Here is a 10,229-nt window from a genome sequence, read left to right as displayed (position 1 = left end):
TTAATCCTAACTAAATTCACTTACTTTTCTATCTTAATTCATACTTTATTTCTACTCAATTTTAACCAAACTTAGACATAATTATCTATTTTTCATCATAAAACCATAATTTTGAAATTCTTTCAATTTAGTCCTTAAAGCATAAAACTTATGAATCACTTTACAATTCAATCCTTATTTCATTTCTAACTTGAATTTCTATCAATTTAGCCCTTAATTCATCTTTTATTCAAAAGAATAATATCTAGAAATCTAACAACTTTCAAAATTTTCACTTAAATCAAGTAGTATTCAACTTTCAAAAGGGATTAAATTGACTTACCAAATTAACTTTGAACCTTGAAACCCTAAATTTTCCTTTTTCTTTTCTTTTCTTTCTTTCTTTCTCCCCTGTTTCTTCTCTGTTTTGTTTCAATTTCATTCTGTTTCTTATGTTTCTTTACTTATTTATATAATATAATATATAATATAATATAATAATAATATAATATAATAACAATTTCTTATATTTTAAGTAATTGTTTAGTTGTATTACAAGTGTATGTATTTAATTTATTACACATGTATTTATAATTACCATACAATTGTTAAAATAACATTATAATATCATTAATATAAATTACAATATAATAAAATAATAATATAGTCTTATTAAATAATACATTCATGAAAAAAATCTAAGATTTTTATCCACATTTGCCGCCTCATTTATGGGACTTGGTATATTTCCTATTTGGTCCCTTTAACTTTTCTTTAATTTATAATTAAACTTTCACACTTAATTCAATTTAATTCTTTCCACTAATTACTCTTAATTAAGCTAAATTTACTTAATTAAAGTCTAATTAACCACTCAATTGACTTTGTAAATATTTTTAATAAATATTTACGAATCCATTTTTTAGAAACGGAGACCCAGAAATTCACTTTCCCGATAACCGTAAAATTTGGGTCATTACATTTACTCTATTTTATTTTTTAGATTCAAAGTAATAAATAAAAATAAAATCTTTACTTGTTGCTTTGTTTCACGCCACCGTCGGGGGTCTTTTTTGATCGCGAAGCCACTGAACCCATTAGGGTTTCGTCTGGGCTTTATAAAGGGTATACGAAAGGGTGCGTGACAGAAAAGGGGAAAGTCGAGCTTTTTTTCATTCTTAATTACTTTTTTAAGGCTTTTGACTTTAGATCTGGGTTTTAAGGTTGAAAAAGGCTAAAAAAAAAAAAGAGAGGGTGTTTTTGGACTCCGGCCACTGGAGGCAACAGTCGCCGTCACTGATGACCAGTGGCCACCACAACGAAGCACTGCTAGCTCGATGGTCGGACATAGGGGGCTTGAAAGAAAAAAATGGGAGGAACTAAGTTTTTTTTTTAAAAAAAAAGTTTGAAATGAAATTTTTTTTAAATAAATTTTGCCTTATATAGGCCCCTAAAACGACGTTGTTTTGGACTTGACTTCAAAAGTCCCAAAATGACTACGTTTTAAGTTTGACTCGACAATCCGACCCAACAGCTCATAGGATCTGCCTGTTTTTTAAGGGAGGGGCTAGTTGCTATTTTGGTTCTTCCGCTTTTTAGTATGTTTTTAAATTAGTCCTGCATATTTTTTTATATTTTATTTTTACCCCGTTATTTTTATTTCCTTGTGATTCTGTCCTTTGACCCACTGTTAAACTTAAGGGAATGACACGGATGGAAAAATAACCTTATGAGTCATCGTATATTTCTACGTTGTTTCAATTTGATCCTTTATTTTTTTATTTTAGTTATTTTTTTATGACTTATGTTTTTTATATATTCAATCATGTCCTTATACTACCGACCCTTTGGGAGTGACGTGTGCTAGGTCTAGGATTATTTGCCTTTTGAGTCCCTATATTTTTGTTTTATTTTACTTTAATCTTTATTTTCAATTTTTTTATTTTTATTTTCATAATTCATCCTTTAAATTTTACCACAAACTTGATTAGCCTCTATTTTAATTTAAAGCATTTATTTTTATTGTATTATTGTATTCTTTATTTTATTTTTATTTTTTGTGTTAATTTTTGTTACTTGTATTTTTATCCTCTAAATTAAACAATTTTACTTTATCCTTGATTTATTATTACTATCATTTTTTTATTAAACATGATGTCGAAACCAATCTTTTGATAAAACGGCTTTTATTTTGAGAAAATGAAAATGGGAGTTGCCACCAATCTTTTTTGTTTAGGTGTGATCGGATCACCTCGTAATTTGATTGTTTTAATAAAATATTTTCTTTTACTAAAATTGTAACATTCCGAAATAGGGCCTAAACGGAACAGTGGTTGCGAAACCACAAATTCAGGATAAAAAAAATAAAATAAAAAATATTTTATTATTATTTTGAGGTTCATGGTATGATACATGATTGTGTGAAAATTTCGTGATAAAATTCTATGCATAAAGTGCTTAAATTGAGGTTAGGGACTAAATCGAATAATTTGCAAAACTTGCATTCTAGAAGTTTTTAGTATGAAATTATTTTGGAATATTAATTAGGAGATCTTAAATGGTAATTTGACCAATTTTAAGTTCATGGACAAAACTAGGACATGGAAGGAATTTTTGAAAGTTTAGTAAGGAGGGCATTTTGGTCATTTGGTTATTAACATTAATAAAAGGTAAAAAGATGATAAAATTGTATCATCTTCTTCAAGTTACCAGCAGAACCTTACCTCTCTCCATAGCTGGGGTCTCTTCAACTTTCAAGCTTCATAGTAAGTGATTCCAAGCCCGCTTTTAATGATCTTTACGTTTTGAAGTCCCGTAGCTCGATAAAGCTTATGCTAGCAATAATTTAAGTTAGGAATCAAATTTGGAAAAATACCCATAGGTGAAATTTGTGTATTTTGATGTTTTATGATGGAATATGAGGTTTTAAATTATGTTAGACAACTTGTGCTACTTGGTTTTAAGTGAAAACGAGTAAAAGGCTTAATCGGTAAAAATACCTAATAGTCATAAGTACATGTTAGTGTGTGAATTTGATGTTGCCATAGAAGGAAAAATGATCAGCATGTCATAAAACATAAGAAAATAGGATGAAGTTTAATTTACGAGCCTTGGGGCAAAAGTGCAAATATGTGAAAGTTTAGGGGCAAAATGTAATTTTGCCAAAGTTTGAGTAAAGGGTTGTTTTGATAAATGTTGATATTAAATAAGCTAAATTTGCTATTATAGATCAAGAAGAGCGAAATTCGAGAGTAGATCGGGAAAAGAAAAAGTAAAGGACTAAATTGTAAAGTTTAGTCACATTTTGTATCGAGGTAAGTTTACAGTAAATAAATGCAATATTCTTTTATTTTACATTATTATTGTCAATTTCAGCATTTATATATTATGTTATGAAAATATTTAAAGTCGAAATTAAGGTGAAGTGACAGAGGAAAAGTGTTAGAAAGCCGGTTGAACCCTAGGAATGTTAGGATATTAGGGTTGACAGACGTAATGAAATGAGCCATGTAAGTCCATATTAGAAATATGGCTTTGGAGACAGGATTGAGCCATGTAAGTCCATATTATATATGGCATTGGAGACAGGAAGAATTCATGTAAGTCCATGTCAAAGACATGGCATTGGCAGGATATTGATAGACAGGAACGACCCTAGTATCCTTAGTATTCCGAGTGGTTCAACGGGTCAGGATACGAGTTAAATTACAGTGAATTAATAGCAAAGGAAAAGTAGATTATACTTATGAAAAAGGAAAGGTCAGGTAAGAAAGAAGGTAAAGGAATAAAGAAGAAGATAGAAATTGAGAAGTAAAGAAATTTATGATGTTAGATGATATTATGCATAATTATCCATTATGTTGAATGTTGTGATTTATTTGCTTGTAAGCTTACTAAGCCTAGTGCTTAATCTCTTTATTTTCTTCTTCTTATAGTACTTATCTAGTCACTCGGGGATCGAAGGAAATGTCAGAGGCCGATCACACTATCAAAGAAATAACTCGGTATAATTAGACGTTTTGTTTTGTGTATGGCATGTATAGAAACTTAGCCACTTTTGGTATAATATGAACAATGAATGATGTGTAAATACTTGCTAGTGATTAGCTAATAAAAATGGCCGATGATATGCATGTTTATTAATATGTATGATTGAATGGTGATTATCACATGAAAATTATGAAAAATGTGAAAGTAACCTAAAAACAGATTCAAGTAACAGCAATGACGTAACTTTGAAAAATCACTAAAAATTGTATAAACATATTTTTAAGATGAATAATATATGAAATTAAAGCTTATTATGTCTATTTTCTTATGGAATAAGAAAAATAGGTAAAGGTATTATATTTCATGATATATCTGAGTTTTAGTGAAACAAGGTCAGAGCGATTTCTAGAACCCCTGTTTCAACTTTGTAAATTCACCATAAATTGTAAAAAACTAATTAGAAGGTATACTTTATATGGTTATAATCCTTGTTGAGTCTAGTTTTAAGAGAAACAAACGGCTTAGTGATATGAATTTTGTACAGGAAGAAACATGGTTCGTAGTAACAAGAGGTTAGTGCAGTCGAGTTTTGAAACAGGGGAAACTTTAACTAATAAACTGTACTAATTGGCTAAGTCAAAAATTCTAGAAAAAAATTAGTAGATATATATACGAGTCTAGTTTCATGAAAAATTTACGGATCTTAATTTTGAGTTTTTAAACTCAAGAAATGAATTTTTAAGTAACCATGACGCAGAAAAACAGTTTATTCTGAAAATTAAAATAAGTGATTTAGAGTTGTTTAAAAGGTAAGATAAGTTTAGTAACACCTCAAGCTTGACTCCGGTGATGGTTTCGGGCGTGGGGGCGTTACATTTATTGGTATCAGAGTAGGTTTAGTCGGTTCTCGGAACAGTTAGTGTGAGAAAAAGTCTAGCTATACATGCCATACTTGTATTTTGATAGTGTGACGACTCCTGACGATTTTTAAATATTTTGTTTTATTGTAATGGATCCCGAGTGAGCTGGTGATGATGATGTAGAAAGTAATGCGCCTGCTCCGTAGAAGGGCAGCGCCATCGAGAATAGGCGATGAATGTTAATCGGGGAGGAGTGACTCGAGAAGCTCTCTTCCAAGCTTTTAATGATTTGTTTGCCGAGTTCGTTCAGACGAATTGGCGGTTAGACCTCCACCCCTCATGATTCTCGGGCTACCCATATAGCTCAAGCTCCCCAATCACAGTGCAGTGATAAGAGAAAAGCCACCAGTTGATAGAATCAGAAACAAGGCGTAAGAGTTCCGAGCAACAAAAGATGATGATGCGAAAGAGCGAATTTTGGTTAGAAAATACTATCGAGTCTTTGATGAGTTATCTTGTACACCGAGGAATGTATGGAATGTGTAGTATCACTTCTTAGAGACTCACCTACTACTGGTGGAAGACACTTGTATCGGTTGTACCAAAGGAGAGGTCACTTGGGATTTCTTTCAGAGGAATTTCGTAAAAAGTACATCACCGAGGTTTATTGACCAGAAGAGAAAGGAATTCCTGGAATTGAAACAAGGTAATATGACGGATCGATGAGATTGTGCTTAAATTATCGGCAACTTAACAAGGTAACAGTAAAGAACAAGTATCCATTGCCTAGAATTGATGATCTGTTTGATCAATTGAAGGGAGCTACTGTGTTTTTCAAGATAGATTTGAGATCCGGATATTATCAGTTGTGAGTTAAAGAGTCAGATGTCTTGAAGACTGCTTTCCGGACTAGGTATGGTCATTATGAGTTCCTTGTGATGCCATTTGACTTGACTAATGCTCCTGCCATTTTCATGGACTTAATGAACCGAATTTTCAGACCGTACTTGGATAAGTTTGTAGTTTTGTTTATTGATGATATCTTGATTTATTCTCATGATGAGACTGAGCATGCAGAGCATTTGAGAACAGTTTTACAGATTCTGAAAGATAATCGGTTGTATGTCAAGTTCAGCAAAAGTGAGTTCTGGTTACGAGAAGTTGGTTTTCTTGGACATATTGTTTCAGGTGAAGGTATTAAGGTTGATCCGAGCAAGATTTCAGCCATTGTTGATTGGAAGCCTCCTAGAAATGTATCAAAAGTTAGAAGTTTTCTTGGTCTTGCTTGGATATTATAGGCGATTTGTAGAGGATTTTCCATGATAGCTACCCACCGACAAGATTGCTGCGAAAGGATGTCAAGTTTGAATGGACTGAGAAGTGTCAATAGAGTTTTGACAAGTTAAAAGCATTGTTGACTAAAGCTCCTGTTTTAGTACAACTAGAACCAGGTAAGGAGTTTGTGATTTACAGTGATGCGTCCATGAATGGACTTGGTTGTGTACTTATGCAGAAAGGGAAGGTAATTGCTTATGCCTCTAGACAACTAAAGCCACATGAGAAGAACTATCCGACACATGATTTAGAGCTAGCGCCATTGTTTTTTTTGAAGATTTGGAGACATCATTTGTACGGTGAGAAGTGCCACATATTCACTGATCACAAAAGTTTGAAATATTTGATGACTCAAAAAGATTTGAATTTGAGGCAAAGAAGATGGTTAGAGTTGATTAAAGATTATGAGCTAGTGATCGATTATCACCTGTAAGGCAAACGTTGTTGCTTGATGCTTTGAGTAAGAAATCTTTATTTGCATTAAGAGCTTTGAACACTAGTCTAGCCTTATCGGATGATGGTTTTATCTTAGCTGAGTTGAGAGCTAAACCGATGTTTCTTGAAGAAATTTGTGAAGCTTAAAAAAATGATGGTGAGTTGTTAACCAAAAGAGATCGGTCTGAGTCGGATGTAGAGTCGATTTTCGATCGATTCGACGGTTGTTTGATGTTCCGAGACAGGTATGCATACCAAGAATGATGAGCTTATTCGAAAGATTTTACAGGAAGCACATAGTAGTTCTTTGTCTATTCATCCAGGTAGTATAAAGATGTATAATGATTTAAAAAAAAAATGTACTGGTGGGTAGGAATGAAAAGGGACATTTCAGAGTTTGTTTTTAGATGTTTGATCTGTCAGCAGGTAAAGGTCGAACATCAGGTACCTTCAGGTTTATTGCAGCCTGTGCTAGTCCCTGAGTGGAAATGGGATCGAGTTACTATGGATTTTGTGACAGGATTGCCGTTTACACCGAGAAAGAAAGATGCAGTATAGGTTGTGATTGATAAGTTAACGAAGTCGGCTCATTTTATCCCAGTTCGTATGGATTATTCACTTGACAAGTTGGCCGAGTTGTATATGTCAGAGATAGTCAAACTACACAAGGTACCATTATCGATCATTTTAGATAGAGATCCAAGATTTACTTCACGGTTTTGGAAGAAATTACAGAAGGCTTTGGGCACAAAGTTGAGTTTTAGTACAGCTTTCCACCCTCAAACCGACGGTCAGTCAGAGAGAGTTATTCAGGTACTTGAAGATATGCTTAGATGTTGTGTACTGGAATTTCAAGGCAGTTGGGAAAAATATTTACCATTAGTAGAGTTTGCCTACAATAATAGTTATCAGTCGAGTTTGAAGATGGCACCTTATGAAGCTTTGTATGGACGTAAATGCCGCACACCTTTATATTGGATGAGCTTAAAGAAAGCCGATTCTGGGGTTGATCTAGTTAAAGAAAGAAGAAAAAGTGAAAGTTATCGAAATTGTTTAAAAGCGACTTGACATGCATGTAAGTAGTATGCGATTTAAAAGAAAAGAGATCGAATATCAAGTTGGTGACAAAGTTTTTTTGAAAGTATCCCCGTGGAAGAAAGTTCTCAGATTTGGCAAGAAAGGCAAACTAAGTCCACGTTTTATTGGACCGTTTGAAGTGATTGAGAGAGTCGGACCATTAGCATATCGGTTAGCTTTACCGATTAAGTTAGAGAAGATTCATAATGTATTTCATGTGTCTATGCTACGTCGTTATCGTTCAGATCCGTCACATGTGATTTCTCAAACAGAGGTTGAGATTCACCGGACATGACTTACGGTGAAGAACCCAGTAAAGATTCTAGCTCGAGAGGTAAAGCAATTAAGGAACAAAAGTATTGTACTTGTGAAAGTACTATGGAATAGACATGGGGTAGACGAGGCTACATGGGAACCCAAGAGGCTATGCGAAAACAGTACCCATATCTCTTCACGGTAAGATTTTCGAGACGAAAATCCCTAAAGGGGAGAAATGTAACATTCAAATAGGGCCTAAGCGGAATAAAGGTTGCGAAACCACAAATTAGGGTAAAAAAAATAAAATAAAAATATTTTATTATTATTTTGAGGTTCATGGTATGATTACATGATTGTGTGAAAATTTCGTGATAAAATTCTATGCATAAAGTGCTTAAATTGAGGTTAGGGACTAAATCGAATAATTTGCAAAACTTGCATTCTAGAAGTTTTAGTATGAAATTATTTTGGAATATTAATTAGGAGATCTTAAATGGTAATTTGACCAATTTTAAGTTCATGGACAAAATTAGGACATGGAAGGAATTTTTGAAAGTTTAGTAAGGAGGGCATTTTGGTCATTTGGTTATTAACATTAATAAAAGGTAAAAAGATGATAAAATTGTATCATCTTCTTCAAGTTACCAGCAGAACCTTACCTCTCTCCATAGCTGGGGTCTCTTCAACTTTCAAGCTTCATAGTAAGTGATTCCAAGCCCCGTTTTTAATGATCTTTACGTTTTTGAAGTCCCTAGCTCGATAAAGCTTATGCTAGCAATAATTTAAGTTAGGAATCAAATTTGGAAAAATACCCATAGGTGAAATTTGTGTATTTTGATGTTTTATGATGGAATATGAGGTTTTAAATTATGTTAGACAACTTGTGCTACTTGGTTTTAAGTGAAAACGAGTAAAAAGGCTTAATCGGTAAAAATACCTAATAGTCATAAGTACATGTTAGTGTGTGAATTTGATGTTGCCATAGAAGGAAAAATGATCAGCATGTCATAAAACATAAGAAAATAGGATGAAGTTTAATTTACGAGCCTTGGGGCAAAAGTGCAAATATGTGAAAGTTTAGGGGCAAAAATGTAATTTTGCCAAAGTTTGAGTAAAGGGTTGTTTTGATAAATGTTGATATTAAATAAGCTAAATTTGCTATTATAGATCAAGAAGAGCGAAATTCGAGAGTAGATCGGGGAAAAGAAAAAGTAAAGGACTAAATTGTAAAGTTTAGTCACATTTTGTATCGAGGTAAGTTTACAGTAAATAAATGCAATATTCTTTTATTTTACATTATTATTGTCAATTTCAGCATTTATATATTATGTTATGAAAATATTTAAAGTCGAATTTAAGGTGAAGTGATGAGGGAAAAGTGTTAGAAAGCCGGTTGAACCCTAGGAATGTTAGGATATTAGGGTTGACAGATGTAACGAAATGAGCCATGTAAGTCCATATTAGAAATATGGCTTTGGAGACAGGATTGAGCCATGTAAGTCCATATTATATATGGCATTGGAGCAGGAAGAATTCATGTAAGTCCATGTCAAAGACATGGCATTGGCGAGATATTGATAGACAGAAGCGACCCTAGTATCCTTAGTATTCCGAGTGGTTCAACGGGTCAGGATACGAGTTAAATTACAGTGAATTAACAGCAAAGGAAAAGTAGATTATACTTATGAAAAGGAAAGGTCGTAAGAAAGAAGGTAAAGGAATAAAGAAGAAGATAGAAATTGAGAAGTAAAGAAATTTATGATGTTAGATGATATTATGCATAATTATCCATTATGTTGAATGTTGTGATTTATTTGCTTGTAAGCTTACTAAGCCTAGTGCTTAATCTCTTTATTTTCTTCTTCTTATAGTACTTATCTAGTCACTCGGGGATCGAAGGAAATGTCGAGGCCGATCACACTATCAAAGAAATAACTCGGTATAATTAGACGTTTTGTTTTGTGTATGGCATGTATAGAAACTTAGCCACTTTTGGTATAATATGAACAATGAATGATGTGTAAATACTTGCTAGTGATTAGCTAATAAAATGGCCGATGATATGCATGTTTATTAATATGTATGATTGAATGGTGATTATCACATGAAAATTATGAAAAATGTGAAAGTAACCTAAAACAGATTCAAGTAACAGCAATGATGTAACTTTGAAAAATCACTAAAATTGTATAAACATAGTTTGAAGATGAATAATATATGAAATTAAAGCTTATTATGTCTATTTTCTTATGGAATAAGAAAAATAGGTAAAGGTATTATATTTCATGATATATC

The 10,229-nt window shown here is 32.7% G+C and overlaps 1 long non-coding RNA gene across 1 annotated transcript; it reads left to right on the top strand.

Annotated features, from left to right (window-relative positions):
* The first annotated feature begins 3,190 nt into the window (after positions 1–3,190).
* On the top strand, positions 3,191–4,122 carry LOC128280916 (uncharacterized). Its single transcript, XR_008271119.1, has 2 exons — positions 3,191–3,293; positions 3,915–4,122. It is a non-coding gene; the product is annotated as an uncharacterized LOC128280916 (long non-coding RNA).
* The last annotated feature ends 6,107 nt before the right edge of the window (positions 4,123–10,229 follow it).

This window comes from Gossypium arboreum, chromosome 9 (assembly GCF_025698485.1).
Source record: "Gossypium arboreum isolate Shixiya-1 chromosome 9, ASM2569848v2, whole genome shotgun sequence".
NCBI classification, from domain to species: Eukaryota; Viridiplantae; Streptophyta; class Magnoliopsida; order Malvales; family Malvaceae; genus Gossypium; species Gossypium arboreum.
The sequence above is the reverse complement of the archived record's forward strand: the minus strand, read 5'-3'. Positions and strand labels throughout refer to the sequence as shown.